Source organism: Lithobates pipiens, unplaced genomic scaffold (assembly GCF_037356315.1).
Source record: "Lithobates pipiens isolate NorthernLeopardFrog02 unplaced genomic scaffold, aLitPip1_a1.2 Scaffold_107, whole genome shotgun sequence".
In the NCBI taxonomy this organism is placed as follows: domain Eukaryota; kingdom Metazoa; phylum Chordata; class Amphibia; order Anura; family Ranidae; genus Lithobates; species Lithobates pipiens.
Genome location: NW_027507693.1, coordinates 528,133 through 545,166, shown reverse-complemented (window position 1 = coordinate 545,166; position 17,034 = coordinate 528,133).

The window sequence follows — 17,034 nt, the reverse complement described above, 5'->3', positions numbered from 1 at the left end:
AGAAAACATGTGCTTCTATAAATCTATGCAATTTCCAATAAATCAGGTTTAAATATACCTATTTAGAAAGGTTTAGTGTTTATCATAGACATTTGTTCTGACTAATGCAGTATTTTCATGTTCTTATGCACTTTTCACTTGTTTCTTACACATGCTGTTCTAAACTTCTAATTACAGCAAAACTATAGCATAAAATCTGCTGAGACTTTTTCTGCATCTGCTCAAGATGTTTAGGAATCTTTCTATCACAGGTTAATACAGATTAGGAACAATTTAGAGTACATACCTGCAAAGAATCACACAAACAGCATGAGATATGACCACTGACTTTATGGCTGGAAGTAGTTTAATTTCCAGTCACATGGTGTGTGGCCTTATATAGACTCTGTTTGTGTACCTTCTCTGCCATCTACTGGTTATTAATAGAATAGAAGGGACATACTTAGAACTATAAAAAAAAAAAATGAATATGTACTTTGCTTTGGGGTGTCTGTTTTGTGACCATATAAACCCCAGTCCGTCACACTCTCCCCTCCTTCAGTTAATGGCTCCCGACATTAAACTCAATTGGTATCTGAACACTATTTAGTGATTTAAATAACCCAAATAGGTACTTGTTGCCACCAAGGAGCTACGTTAACTACCTGGCATGTCCTGGGAGTAGCTAGCATTGTAGGAGTTTGTATGGTGTGAACCTGACTTGGTCTGTATCTTGGCTGACCTAGTGTGTCATATGTAAAGATCTCTTTAGGCTTAACTTGTCTGGTAGATCTTCTGACAGGAGTTGAGTCTTCTCCATCAACATCTTTCTCCATTTGCATATCTTGGTTGACAGGTAAGTCTTGACTTAATGAGGGTAATTCTGCAGTGTCTAGTCCCACCATGTCTGTAGCCCAGATTTGGTCGCCAACTACTGTTCCATCATTTTGTTCTTGTTCAAGATTGGGTGTGGTAGTTGTAGGATAGAACTCTTCAGCAGAAACTCTTAATGGGATTTTCTGTACGTTTTGAGAGTTTTGTTGAGACACAACACGATCATGACTTTCTGTAGTCTCTGGTATATAAGGATAATACCATCTTTCTTCATCTGAACATTCCTCCTTCTGGTCCACATCCATTCTGGTATCCTTTCTGTTACTTGATTGTCTTTGTTTCATCGATACTCTTGGAATGTGTCCTTCAATTGGTAGGTCATTTACTGGTAGTAAAAGATTTCTGTGCAGTACTCGAATAGTCTTTTTACCACTTTCAGGCTGAATTTTGTACACAGGCCCATCTTTGATTCTTTCTACCACTTTGTGTACTGATTCTTCCCAGTATGAACGAAGTTTACAAGGTCCTCCTCTTTCAGAGAGATTTCGTACTAAGACCCGATCACCCGGTTGAAGAGGTGCTCCTTTTATCTTTTTGTCATAGTACTTCTTCCCTTTAGCAGATGATTTTTTGCTATTCTTGGATGCGATTTTGTAAGCTTCTTGCATTCTAGATGCCCATTTCTGAGTAAATGTTGGTTGACTTTCTGATTCCTTTTCCAAATTTAGGTTGAGCATTAGGTCAATTGGCAAACGAGGAGATCTTCCATACAATAGAAAGAATGGCGAGTATCCTGTGGCTTCATGCCTGGTGCAATTGTATGCATGAACCATATGTGGAAGATGTTCTTTCCAATCTGACTTCTTCTCTTCCTCTAAGGTGCGAAGCATCTGTAACAAAGTACGGTTCAGTCTCTCCACTGGGTTACCCTGTGGATGGTATGGAGTAGTTCTTGAATGAGAAATCCCTGCCAATCGTTGCAATGTCTGAAATAAGTTGTTTTCAAATTCTCTTCCTTGGTCATGGTGGAGTTTCTCTGGATAGCCAAAACGTGGTATGAAATTTTGAAAGATCTTTTCTGCCGCCGTTTTTCCAGATTTGTTCTTAGTTGGATACGCTTGTGCAAAGCGTGTGAAATGGTCAACTATTACAAGTATATACTCATATCCTCCTTTGCTTTTCTCCAAGTGAAGATAATCAATGGATACTAACTCCAAAGGTGAAATGGTAGTAATCGAACCCATAGGTGCTCTTTCGGTGATATGTGGACGCTTTTGTTTGATGCAGCTGCACTTCTTCAGCACATATTCATCAATGTCTTTTTGCATAAATGGCCAGTAAAATCGTTCACGTGCTAGGTGGGTTACCTTGTCAGTACCAATGTGACCCATGTCATCATGAAGATTTCTTAAGACCAATGGTTTTAACTTTTCTGGTAGAACTAGCTGTTTTCGGGTTCCAGAATGTCGGTAGAGGATTCCTTCATCGACTCTGAGTTTATTCCATTCATGTATCAAACGTCTTGTTTTGCTGGTCATACTCTCCTTTTCTTTGTGGTTTGGAATCCAATCGTTCTCCTTAAGCCAGACCACTTCTCTAATGTTGGTATCGTCTTGTTGTAATGCTCTGATATTCTCCTGAGTCATTGGGCAGATTGTCTGTCCTTTCAGCAATTCTTCGGCCACATCACTTTCTGAGTGAAGAGTCAATGAAGCCACCCATAATGCCTCTTCTTCGTCAACAGCTTTGCTCCCTTGCCACATAGCTGACACAACCTCAGATGGTACAAGCTCTGTGTACTCACTCAGATTCTTCATGAGTTCCACCGGAAATCGTGACAGTGTATCTGCATCTGCATTCTGTTTACCTGGCCTGTACTTGATATCGAAGTGGAAATCAGCCAACTCGCCAACCCAGCGATGACCCACAGCATTCAGTCTGGCAGTACTCAATACATATGTCAATGGGTTGTTGTCTGTGTAAACGGTGAATGTTGGAGCGTAGTACAAGTAATCTCTGAATTTGTCACAGACTGCCCACTTGAGAGCTAAAAACTCAAGTTTACCAGAGTGAAGATGGTAATTGCGCTCTGCTGGAGTCAATGTTCTGGAGCCAAACCCAATAACACGAAGTTTTTCACCTTGTCGTTGGTATAGTACAGCACCTAGGCCTTCATTGGAAGCATCAGTGTGTAAGACGAAGGGTAAATCAAAATCAGGGTATGCTAGAATTGGTGGATTGGTTAGCATGTCCACCAGTCTGGATACTACAGCTTGATGTTTGGGTGTCCATTGAATCAGTGTTTTAGATGGCACTTGTGCTTTGTTCCTGTTTTTCTTCATAGATTCCATCCGATTGTTTTTGGGGATGGATGTAGCAGATTCTTTCTCAGTGTTCTGCAAAAGTTCATACAGTGGTTTAGCAAGTCGAGAGAAATCTTGAATGAAGGACCTGTAGTAGCTCAGGAATCCTAACAAAGATCTGACTCCTCCCACTGTTTTGGGTTCTTTCCTTTTCAAATGTAATACCGCTTCAAGATCTTTTGGGTCAATTTTTATGCCTTCTTCTGACACCATTCGTCCAAGGTATCGAATCTGTCGTTTAAAGAGTTCACACTTCTTCGGTCTAAGTTTGATACCATGCTCACGCATTCGACTAAGCACTTGCCTAATATCATTGACATGCTCCTGAAAAGTTTTGGAGTAGCAAAGTACGTCATCCAAGTATGGAGAACAACATTTGTCTCTGATGCCCTCTAATACATTCTCCATGCATCTCTGAAAAGCTGCTGGGGCATTCGTTAATCCAAATGGAATACGGTTCCACTCCAGGAGTCCCCAGGGGGTGCTGAAAGCTGTCAGATGTCTGGAGTCTTCATGCACAAAGCCTTGATGATACGCACTACCCTGGTCCAGGATTGAGAACCACGTAAATCCTCCTAAGCTATCCAGCAGATCTTGTATTCTGGGTAGTGGATGTCTATCTGGGATAGTCTTTCGGTTTAACTCCCTAAAGTCAACACATAGTCGTAGGCTACTGTCCTTCTTTCGAACACAAACAACTGGTGATGAGTATGCGGAAGAAGATTTTGTTACCCAACCTCGGTCAAGAAGATTTTGGATATATTCTTTCACTTCTTTGTATAGGGGTTTCGGTATCGAATTGTAGAGTTTCTGGACAGGAGTTTCATCTTTCAGATTTATCCTCAGTTTCAGGTTAGGGATGCATCCTATGTCTCCCTCATCTCGAGCAAAGACATCTGATTCATCATATAACATTTGTCTCGCTATCTCCTGTTCTTCTTCTGAGAGATCTTCCAAATTGACAGGTGGGTGCCACTTAACAGATTTGTTAGTGGGTAGCTGATTTCCAGTGTCCACTTGATTCAACTGGTTTACATGAAACACCCTTTTCTTCTGGTCAATTCCCTTTCCATCGTCTTTGTTTGGAGACAATGGTAGAATCTCAGCTGCTGGAGAAATGGTACCCAATACTGTTCTGGGTGGAAGGTAGATGTCATGTTGAGCACGGTTCAGTATAGGTATCTTCACCAGTTTAGAGAACCCATTTGGCACATCTACCACTGAAGGAAATAGTTCAAGTCCTTCCTCAACTGGATATTCGGGAAGTGGTTCAAATGGCATAATTCCTCCTTTCGGCCACGCTCTAATTCTGCATTTGACTTCACAGAGCTCGCCTCCTTTAATCTGGAGTCCCTTCTTCCCCACTTTGACCATACGACTATCGAATATTTCTCCTGGGTCAGTTGCTTGACTGACAGCATTTACAATGTTATTCGCTACACTCTGTCTTACTTTCATAGCTTCACTCAGCCAGATAGTCAGGTTTTGGGTGCTGTTTGGTCGGTCACGGTTTTCTCTGATCAATTCTTCGATAACATTAAACCCAAGAATTGGATTGTCTTTACAGCAGTCACTCACCAGCATTGGCACATAAATGGCTAAGTTTCCATGTCCACTACTTTTGAATTCCAGGCAGACTTCAATCCATCCGATGAATGGAATGAGAGAACCATTTGCAGCTGTAATGGATAAGTTGTCATCACAAAGTAAATCTTGTATGTGCCTAATGGAGACACTGGGTAGAAACTTTTCTAACCATGCCTTCCCGACAATGCTGACCTGAGCTCCTGTATCCATCAACATGTCAACCGGTACACCATTCATCTGACATGACAGTAGGCATTTTCCTCCAATTAATTGTGCTACGTGTTGTTTGGAGAATCCATTCTCTTTTGGGAGTGTTCTAGTTGACCGGTGGGTGAATACCCTGTTTACCTTAGCATGGGACAGATCATTTGAGGTCATCACTGGTTGTCCCTTTCCCAGTGACCGTCTGTCGTTTCCCGACTGCCTTCTTTTCTTCAAGCAATCAACCGCTCTGTGTCCTGTCCAACCACAGTAGAAACAATGGTAGCAGTTCTGACTCTCTCGTTTAATGCAATCATCACACCTGGGCTTGCAGTGAGTTGTATCTGGAACTTGAACATTGGTTAGTGGCTTAGTCATTTGGTTTCCAACAATAGGAGTTAGCTTCATCATCTTTTCCAGGTTCTTTGTGAGAGCAGAGACCTGTGTTGTTAGTTCCATTAATGCAGTGTGATTTGCTTTAACATCTCCCTCAACTCTCTGTTGCAAGGTGTCTTTTTCACTATTCCCTGGTGTCTGTGATGAATGAACAGTAAGAGGTTTATGTTTAGGTGCACTGTTTAAGCGTCTCTGCCTTTCTGTTTCCTCATCAACTGATCTGGTGACTTGCTCTATGATAAAGTCATCCGTTACTGTCAAATCAGACACATAAGGCTTGATATCTCGTCTAACATTAGAATTTTTCTCATTTAGTCCCTGATACAGTGTATGAAGGAATATGCCTTGCACCAGTTTTTTGTCATAGTTAAACTCTTGCCTATCATGTTGTGATGTAGACAGAACTTTTTGTTTTAACCCCACTAGCCTGTAAACAAATTGTTGTGCTGTTTCTCTTTCTTGCTGGGTAGCATTGCTAAGGTCCTGAAATAACTCATTACCACTTCGTTCTCTCATATGTGACTTCAAAAACCTTTTCAATTCAGCAACAGTAAGATCATCTTTGTCAGTCAACATATCTTTAAAATTACCAGGTTTGATTATTCTCAACACTGTGCGTATAATTTCAGATTCAGGGAATTTTTTTGTTAGACCCTCGTCAATTTGTCTGCACACGCTACTGTAACTCATGTCCGAACCATGATCTGAAATTACACCACCATGCATTTTAAATTCTCTACGTGGCAATAAAGCAACAACATCAGTTAATCTCACCACCTCCGATACCTGTTCAGTCCTTGCAGTCCCACTACTTATTTTTTTTGCAGCGGTTGCAATGTCCACAGTTGGTGTACTTTCCTTGTTAAGTTTTAGTTCATTGATCTTGTCTTGGATGATGAGTAGGTAAGACATACCTTGATCTTCCAACTTTTCCAACTGATCACTTCTCAAGTAGTCTTCAATAAATTCAACAAGTTCCATTTCGTTGGTACCAGTCACTGATGGAACGTCCACGTCTCTTTCATCTTCCAGCGTAATAGCGAGGCTATGCAGCTGTTCTTCATTAAGCAGATGAATTTGTTTCTGGATATCCCACATCAGCGCACGACGAGGAGACGCCATCTCTGTTGCAATCTGAAGACTTGCACTCACGAGGCAGACGACTCTCGCGACTCTCCTTGTAGCTCTGTAGCAGGCTAACGCTTTTCTCGCGCTTCCTTCTCACTGGTAACACAACGAATCCCGGACGAGCCCCCAAAATGTTACCGGCCTCAAAATGTGAATTAAGAGAGCCGATGATTGTAGACACGATGAGATAAGGTGATCAGCTTGGCGTGGACTGCAAAGAATCACACAAACAGCATGAGATATGACCACTGACTTTATGGCTGGAAGTAGTTTAATTTTTACATAACAATACATCTTTTACATTTTTATAGTCACATGTTTATAACCATTAACAATATATATAATACCGATTTTAACTAAAGTATTTTAAAACGTAGTTATAACAATGAACATTACTAAATTTAATAACATATATATCCCTGTTATTCAGTGTTATAGATAATTATCTTTATCTCTCTGGTACACTTTAAGTGTGCAATAATCATACTAGCAATGTATTGCTTTAATACAAATATTTTCATGGTAGTACTCTTTTTTAACCACTAGATGGTGCACATTGCATGTCTGTATGATGCAATGCATAAGCTTTACATACAATAGTTTTTTTTCTATATTAAATAACAGAAAACATGTGCTTCTATAAATCTATGCAATTTCCAATAAATCAGGTTTAAATATACCTATTTAGAAAGGTTTAGTGTTTATCATAGACATTTGTTCTGACTAATGCAGTATTTTCATGTTCTTATGCACTTTTCACTTGTTTCTTACACATGCTGTTCTAAACTTCTAATTACAGCAAAACTATAGCATAAAATCTGCTGAGACTTTTTCTGCATCTGCTCAAGATGTTTAGGAATCTTTCTATCACAGGTTAATACAGATTAGGAACAATTTAGAGTACATACCTGCAAAGAATCACACAAACAGCATGAGATATGACCACTGACTTTATGGCTGGAAGTAGTTTAATTTCCAGTCACATGGTGTGTGGCCTTATATAGACTCTGTTTGTGTACCTTCTCTGCCATCTACTGGTTATTAATAGAATAGAAGGGACATACTTAGAACTATAAAAAAAAAATGAATATGTACTTTGCTTTGGGGTGTCTGTTTTGTGACCATATAAACCCCAGTCCGTCACACCATTCTGATACACAAAAATTGTCCATTCCAGTACACCAACATGCAATCCGATAAAGAAGGCAGGTTCCTCTTTCTAAAAGGCTCCTACGCAGGCCGAACCATTACCCTTGCAAACATACAGGGCCGGATTAATATAGGGGCTTGTGGAGCTGCAGCTCCAGGCCCCTCCCTCAATATAGGCCCATGCCAGTGGCTTATCAATATCTGTGTGCCTTCTTGAAAGAAGAGGAGCCCTCTGTGCACTGCACACATGGAGGAGACAAGTGTTAGTCACTGCAGCCAAGGCTTGTCTCTGCAGATGTCTGACTCCTATCACAAGATCTGTTACATTTAGTGATGTCCAGTTCATGAACGAATCGTTCTTTTGAATCGATTCTTTTCAGTGAACTGGATGAATCGATTAATCTGAGTGAACTGATTCATTTGAAACAGTTCACTATGCACTCAGTACACAGTAGAGCAGGCCTGGTAATATGATTCTAGAGTGAGAGACCTCAACCCCTCCCTGCAACCAATCAGCTGACTCACAGCACAGTGACACTCAGGAACTGGATACAAACTTAAAACAAGAGTCAGGAGTACACAGTACACCGAGTTAAATAATCATACAAGTTACCGAGTTAAAGAATCATACAAGTTACCGAGTTAAAGAATCATATCAGTTTTTAGAACCCAGTACACTGAAAGAACCACAAGTCACCACCAGTAAAACAATACACTAAACCAATGAGGTAGCAGCAGTGATAAGGTGGTACGGACAGCCTAAGGCCCTTTCACACTCGTGCGACTTGTCCTGCGACTTGAGACTGCAAAGTCACATGACAAGTCATAACCCGTGATTTCCTACGACTTCAGTTCATATCTGTGCGACTTCAAAGTAGTTTTTGTACTACTTTTGTCCGACTTTGATGCGACTTGTGGCAGAGACCTCAAGATTACACAGACATTGCTTCAAGTCATGGCAAAAATCATGGCAAAAGCACTTGACTTTCAAGTCGCACAAGTGTGAAAATAGCCTTAACGATTGAATTTTATTACCAGGGGTACTTCGCCCATGGTAGTGGTAGTAAAATCTGATCATCATTACTGCGCATGCGCTGTAAAGGCTACGGGCAAATCTGATGGCTATCAATGTTAACTGTGAAGTTGGCACATCAGAATGCAGTTCACATGCACAAAAACCCACTTTTCATTTAGGCTCCATTTCCACTTGTGCAACTTGTCCTGCGACTTTGTACTCTATGATTTCGAATGAGTATTATTCATATCTGTGCAACTTCAAAGTAGTCCCTGCACTACTTTGGTCCCACTTTGATGCAACTTGAGATCCATAGACCTCCGGAATACACAGGCATTGCTTTAAAGTCGCATCAAAATTGCGGCAGAATTGTGCAACTTTCAGGCTGCGTTAGCCTAAAAAGCCTGAAAGTTGCACGATTCTGCCGCGACTTCAAGCAATGCCTGTGTATTCTGGAGGTTTAGGGACCTCGAAGTCACATTAAAATGGGACCAAAGTAGTGCAGGGACTATTTTGAAGTCGCTGTGACTTGAAGTCGCACAGATATGAATGGTACTCATTGGAAATCGGGTACTTCTTGTCATGCAACTTTGCAGTCCCAAGTCACAGGACAAGTTGCACAAGTGGAAACAGAGCCTAAATAAAAAGTGGGGTTTGTGTGCATGTGAACTGCATTCTGGGGCAACTTCACAGTTAACATTGCTATCCATCAAATTTGCGGAAACCTAGGCACAGGGCCAGTTCACACTGCTGCATCGTGCAAAATCGCATGCAATTTGCACTGCAGTGCAAATCACAGGCGATGTCCGTGCAATGCGATTTCAGCTATACAGATAGTATGGCTGAAATCGTATCGCATTTGGACTAAACTCGCACAGGACCCTTTTTTTGGTCCGCACCAGAATCGTATCGCATTGGCACCCATGTAATGCGATTCATGTCCAAACTGACACTTTTGCAGTGCGACATGCGAGCTGAAATGGGGGTGTCATTAACATTGTATGACATTCCCCAGCAGTTCGCATATGTCATTGTAAACTGTCGTGCGAGTCGGGTGCGATGCAGGAACCCGTAGTGGAATCGCAGGGTTCCCGCATCGCACAAGTGTGAACCCAGCCTAACACAGCTGTTTGAGTATCACCAACATTCATGACACTGAGCTAATGTGACAACAATAGGCTTGTGCTCTACGCCAATCAACTAAATCAAAGTAAACCTCCCCAGGACCTGCCAACCTTCTGTGTGAATCACTCTTCTGATTTTAATCATTTAATGTGGTTGAATCAGAGCTTCGGTTCACTTGCTTGTCAGTAGACTCAGCAAGTAAACCGAAGAATCGATTCATTGAATCGGTTCATTTCAGTGAGCAGTTTGAAATGAACCGATTCACTTTAAAGATCCGGACTTCCCATCACTAGTTACAGTCACACAGATCCTCTGTGTTTGGGAGCTGTCTGGGGGAGGGGCGCTAATGTTGGCCTATCCAGCAGGAGCCTGGGAGGAAGGACATCTCCCATGCTGTTGACATAAGGTTAGTAAATTTGTTAGGGAGGTGTTGTGTAATTATTGTGCTAGGGGATACACTGCTGATTCCCCCCATGTCATGTGCTCTCTTGTACCCAGTTCCCACCATGTCATGTGCTGTGCAATGCAGTGCCCACTATGTAATGTGCAGTGCCCACCATGTCATGTGCACTGCCCACCTTGTCATGTGCAGTGCCCACCATGTCATGCTGTGCCCATCATGTCATGTGCATTGCAGTGCCCCCATGTAATGTGCTGTGCCCAGTATGTAATTTGCTGTGCCTTGCAGTGCCCACCATGTCATGTGCTGTTCCCACCATGTAATGTGCTGTGCCCACCATGTCATGTGATGTACCATGCAGTGCCCGCCATGTCATGTACTGTGCCATGCAGTGCCTGCCATGTAATATGCAGTGCCCACCATGTCATGTCATGTGCCACCCAGTGCCCACCATGTCATGTGCAATGCCCACCATGTCATGTGCTGTGCCATTCAGTGCCCACCATGTCATATTCTGCGCCTTGCACTGCCCACTATATAATTTGCTGTGTCCACCATGTCATGTGCTGTGCCATGCAGTGATCCCACCATGTAATGTGCTGTTCCATGCAGTGCCCACCACATCATGTGCAGTTCCCACCTTGTCATGTGCTGTTCTGTGCCCACCCTGCCATGTGTTGTGCTCAGAATGTAGTGTGTTGTGCCCACTGTGTAATGTGCTGTGTCATGCAGTGCCTACCATGTTATGTACAGTGCCCGCCATGTAAATTGCTGTGCAGTGCCCACTTGTAATGTGCAGTTCTCACTATGTAATGTGCTCAGCTGTGCCCGGCATGCCATGTGCTGTGACCACCATATAAGGTCCTGTGCCCGCCTTGTGCATGTGCTGTGTTGTGGCCACCTTGTCATGTGCAGTGCCCACCATGTCATGCTGTGCCCATCATGTCATGTGCATTGCAGTGCCCCCATGTAATGTGCTGTGCCCAGTATGTAATTTGCTGTGCCTTGCAGTGCCCACCATGTCATGTGCTGTTCCCACCATGTAATGTGCTGTGCCCACCATGTCATGTGATGTACCATGCAGTGCCCGCCATGTCATGTACTGTGCCATGCAGTGCCTGCCATGTAATATGCAGTGCCCACCATGTCATGTCATGTGCCACCCAGTGCCCACCATGTCATGTGCAATGCCCACCATGTCATGTGCTGTGCCATTCAGTGCCCACCATGTCATATTCTGCGCCTTGCACTGCCCACTATATAATTTGCTGTGTCCACCATGTCATGTGCTGTGCCATGCAGTGATCCCACCATGTAATGTGCTGTTCCATGCAGTGCCCACCACATCATGTGCAGTTCCCACCTTGTCATGTGCTGTTCTGTGCCCACCCTGCCATGTGTTGTGCTCAGAATGTAGTGTGTTGTGCCCACTGTGTAATGTGCTGTGTCATGCAGTGCCTACCATGTTATGTACAGTGCCCGCCATGTAAATTGCTGTGCAGTGCCCACTTGTAATGTGCAGTTCTCACTATGTAATGTGCTCAGCTGTGCCCGGCATGCCATGTGCTGTGACCACCATATAAGGTCCTGTGCCCGCCTTGTGCATGTGCTGTGTTGTGGCCACCATGCAATGTGCTGTGTTGTGCAGGGCTCACCATGTCATGTGGTGTCATGCAGTGCCCAACATATAATATGCTGTGCCCACCATATAATGCGCTGTGCAGTGCTCACTTTTAATGTGCAGTGCCCACCATGTAATGTGCTTAGCTGTGCCCGCCATGTCATGTGCTGTGCCCACCATATTAGGTCCTATGCCCACTTTGTGCATTTTCTGTGTTGTGCAGTACCAACCATGTCAAGTGCTGTGCCAACCATGTCATGTGCTGTGCCTACCTTTAATGTGCTGTATTGGGCAGTGCCAACCATGTAATGTGCTGTGCCCACTATGTAATTTGCTGTGCTTTGCCCACCATTAAATGTGGCCAATCATAGCTCAGGCTGTGTAGTACATGCCCCACACTATATAAGGCCGCCAGCGCGGCGGCCTTGTGTAGTGTGTTGGCATCTGAAGCAGTTAGTGGGTGTTCTGTGTACCTTCAACACAGTATACACTGATCGTTATCGGCCGATTTTGCGTTCTTGCTCTTCTGTAGTGGTTGTTGTCTGCGTGCCCTGACCGCAGTATACACCATTATATCCACCTATATAGCTAGCTATATTTCTCTTTTTTAATAGAGCTTGCAGTCAGTTGTAGGAGATTGTGCGTGCTGTCTGCGTGCTCTGAACCCAGTATACACCGCTATATCCACCTATATAGCTAACTATCTTGCTCTTTTTAAATAGAGCATGCAGTCAGTTGTAGGAGATTGTGCGTGCTCTGAACCCAGCATACACCGATATATCCACCTATATAGCTAACTATCTTGCTCTTTTTAAATAGAGCTTGCAGTCAGTTGTAGGAGATTGTGCGTGCTGTCTGCATGCTCTGAACCCAGTATACACCGCTATATATACCTATATAGCTAACTATCTTGCTCTTTTTAAATAGAGCTTGCAGTCAGTTGTAGGAAATTGTGCGTGCTGTCTGCGTGCCCTGAACCCAGTATACCCCGTTATATCCAAACATAGCTTTTCTCTAATTGAGCCATCTGCCATCTGCAGGAGTTAGTGGATGTTGTGTGTGCCTCCAGCACAATATACACTACCCAATTGCTGGTTTTCCCATCTCCCTTCAGGCCATTACCATGTCTGGAACGCCAGCTAGGAGAGGCAGACAGGCGCGGGCCGATAAAAGAGGGCAAGCAGGCTCTGTGTCTAGAGACAACAGTGCTGGTCGTGGACGCGGTGCATCGTCCTCATCAGCACGTGGCCATGGGACACGCTTGTCCTTCTTTTCGGCAGCTGGACATGTTGAGCCGCAACATGCCAACGACTTGGTAGAGTGGATGACCAAGCCCTCTTCATCCTCCTCATCCTCTCTCACCCAGGCTCAGGGTACTAGCAAATCAGCTGCCAACGCATCGTCTTCCCTCCTCTCAATGTCATCATCAGTGACTCCTTCCCTAGACCCACCACGTCCTCCTGAGGAGTCTCCTGAACCCTTTGAGCACAGTGTTGGGTACATGCTCCAGGAGGATGCCCAGTGTTTTGTAGGCTCTGATGATGCTACTCAGCTAGAGGAAGGCAGTAGCATGAATGCAGAGAGAGGGGATGCTCAAGAAGGACAGCAATCTGGCAGTCATGTTCCACAAGCTGCAGCATACGGCCAGGTTTGCTCCAGCGATGAAGAGGGAGGGGATGATGAGGGCACTGACTCCACGTGGGTGTCTGGTAGGATAGAGGAGGAGGAGGAGGAGGAGGAGGAGGAGGCACATGTCCAACGAGGCAGGATGCCCTCCGGGGGCCATCTTAGGGGCAGCACACCGACTGAATCACACCGCAGAGCTCCGCCTGTGCAGGGTGCTGCCTCTGCGCGTTATTCTAAAAGTTCTTTGGTGTGGGCCTTTTTTGAGACGAGTGCATCAGATCGCACTGCTGCTATTTGCAACATATGTCTCAAGCGTATCTCGCGTGGCCAAAACATCAGCCGCTTGGGCAACACATGCTTGACCAGACATATGTTGACCTGCCATGCAGCTCGTTGGCAAGCGTACCTCAAAGACCCACACCAAAGAACAAAGCGGACCTGTCCTTGCTCCTCATCAGTTGGGATCTCCAACCCCACTAGACCTTCAGTCCTCTCTGAAACCTGCTCTGAGAGGAATGAAGGTGTAGAATTAGGTGTGTCACAGCCAAGTGCTTCCGGGCACTCTGCTAGCAGTACACCCACGTCCGATTAGTTGAAGGCTGGCCGCAGGCCAGCCTGTATTTGTAGGAGGAGCCTGAGAGGGCTATTTAAGCCTCCTCCTCTGTCAGGGCCAGTGTCGTTAGGGTTTCTGAGTGGGCGGCAGCAGAAGAAGAGCCTGTCTGGGGGATTGGCGGTTCTGGGTTGGAGCGACGCCCCCCCCCGGGTTTCACCGCGTTCACCTGGGTGGAGGTCGCTCTGCCGTCTGCGGGGGTATTTGTAGCCCCTGTTCCTGCAGCGTGGTTGGTGGTGGTGGGGGGGCGACAGTCCAGCCATCCTTCACCACCCTCCGCTCCCTCTGAATGGCATGCCGCCCGCCCGCGTTCATGCCAGGGGGGAGCGGGGATGCAGCTGTCCCTGCCCGCCCACTCCTCATGCTCCTAGCTCCCCAGGAAGCCGGCCGCCAAACCCGCGTGGCGGCCGGCTGATTCTCCCTGCGTGGGGGGGAGGGGGCGATCGGCCGCCGCTGGTTACGCTACCATACACGGCAGTCACCAGGGGCTGCTAAGAGCCCGCCTGGTGTTCCGCGGCCGCTTTATCCTCTCTCCCCTTGTTCATGTGGTGGCGGGGGAGGGGGTGATCGGCTGCCGCTGGCTCTGCTCTCCATTGCTAAAGAGCCTATCTGTTAGTTGGCCGCCGCGGCTCCCCCTCCCCCTCGCTTGTGCGGAGTGTCGGCGGGTTCTGAGGGGGGGCGGGGGTGTTCGGCCGCCCGGCGGTTCCTCTCTCCCCGTGCGCTCTGGCTGCCTGCTCGGCTGGACCTGCGCTCAGACTGCGCTTCCCCTCCTCCCCCCCCCCCCGCATGTGCTGTGTTCCACCGATTCTTCTGGTGGGGGGGGAGGGGGAGATAATCGGCCGCGCCGGCTCCCCCCCCCTCGCATGTGCTGTGTTCCGCTGACTCTCCTGGAGGGGGGGAGGGGGAGGTAATCGGCCGCGCCGGCTTCCCCTCCCCCCCCCCCCCACATATGCAGTGTACCTGCCGGTTATCGGGGGGGGGGTATTCGGCTGCGCTCCCCCCCCCCTGCATTTTTTCATGCAGTAAAGTTTTGGACCTGCGCTCAGACTGCGCTTCCCCTCCTCCCCCCCCGCATGTGCTGTGTTCCACCGATTCTTCTGGTGGGGGGGAGGGGGAGATAATCGGCCGTGCCGGCTTCCCCCCCCCCCCCTCGCATGTGCTGTGTTCCGCTGACTCTCCTGGAGGGGGGGAGGGGGAGGTAATCGGCCGCGCCGGCTTCCCCTCCCCCCCCCCCTCACATATGCAGTGTACCTGCCGGTTATCGGGGGGGGGGTATTCGGCTGCGCTCCCCCCCCCCCTGCATTTTTTCATGCAGTAAAGTTTTGGATCAACAGAGGACCGTGTCTGCCTTTTATGTACAGAAACAGCTGCTTGTGGTCCCCATCAGAAGTCCATATGACAGAGTGACAACACAAGAGCACAATATTCCCAACGCACTTGTTCCTGAGATGTGGATGTCAGTGGGTGCTGCATCGACCACCGGATGGAAACCATTGACATTCAGAGCAGAGAACGTGTCACCAGCACACCAAGGAGCTCCGGAATGGGTCCGAAGCTTTGTTGAGCGGTCACACCATAATCACAGAAGGAACGTTTCTGAGCACTAATGCCACATACACACTATCGGAATTTCGGCTCCCCCCCCCCCCTGAGCTCCACGTGGTGGGCCTCCTGAGCTCCACGCGTTGGGTGTCTCCCCCCCCCCCCCCGAGCTCCACGTGGTGGGCCTCCTGAGCTCCACGCGTTGGGTGTCTCCCCCCCCCCCCCCTGAGCTCCACGTGGTGGGCCTCCTGAGCTCCACGCGTTGGGTGTCTCCCCCCCCCCCCCTGAGCTCCACGTGGTGGGCCTCCTGAGCTCCACGCGTTGGGTGTCTCCCCCCCCCCTGAGCTCCACGTGGTGGGCCTCCTGAGCTCCACGCGTTGGATGTCTCCCCCCCCTGAGCTCCACGTGGTGGGCCTCCTGAGCTCCACGCGTTGGGTGTCTCCCCCCCCTGAGCTCCACGTGGTGGGCCTCCTGAGCTCCACGCGTTGGGTGTCTCCCCCCCCTGAGCTCCACGTGGTGGGCCTCCTGAGCTCCACGCGTTGGGTGTCTCCCCCCCCTGAGCTCCACGTGGTGGGCCTCCTGAGCTCCACGCGTTGGGTGTCTCCCCCCCCCCTGAGCTCCACGTTGTGGGCCTCCTGAGCTCCACGCGTTGGGCCCCCCCCCCCCGAGCTCCACGTGGTGGGCCTCCTGAGCTCCACGTGTTGGGTCCCCCCCCCCTCTGAGCTCCACGTGGTGGGTTTCCTCCTCCCCCCCCCCTCCTGAGCTCCACGTGGTGGGCATCCCGAGCTCCACGTGGTTGATCCCCCCCCCCTCCTGAGCTCCACCTGGTGGGCCTCCTGAGCTCCACGTGGTGGGCACCCCCCCTATGCTCCATGTGGTGGGTTTCCTCTCCCCACCCGCCTGAGCTCCACGTGGCGGGTCTCCCCACCCGCCTGAGCTCCACGTGGCGGGTCTCCCCACCCGCCTGAGCTCCACGTGACGGGTCTCCCCACCCGCCTGAGCTCCACGTGGCGGGTCCCCCCCCCCCCCCACCTGAGCTCCACGTGACATTTCTGTCACAGCGCTCAGTCTAGCATTTCTGTCTCGGCGTTTCTGTCCAGCATTTCTGTCGCAGCGTTCTGTCTCAGCATTTCTTTCTCAAGCGTTTCTGTGCGGCTTTTCCGTCACAGCGTTTCTGTGCGGCTTTTCCGTCACAGCGTTTCTGTGCGGCTTTTCCGTCACAGCGTTCTGTGCGGTGTTTCCGTCACAGCGTTCTGTGCTGCATTTCCGGCACTACGTTCTGTGCTGCATTTCCCTCACGGCGTGCGGTGCAGCATTATTGTCACGGCGTGCTGTGCAGCATTACTGTCATAGCGTTTCTGTCCAGCATGTCTGGCATAGCGTTTTCTGCCCCTGGATGCCTGTCGTAGCGTTCTGCCCCGGCATGTCTGTCATAGCGTTCTGACCCCGGACTGCTGT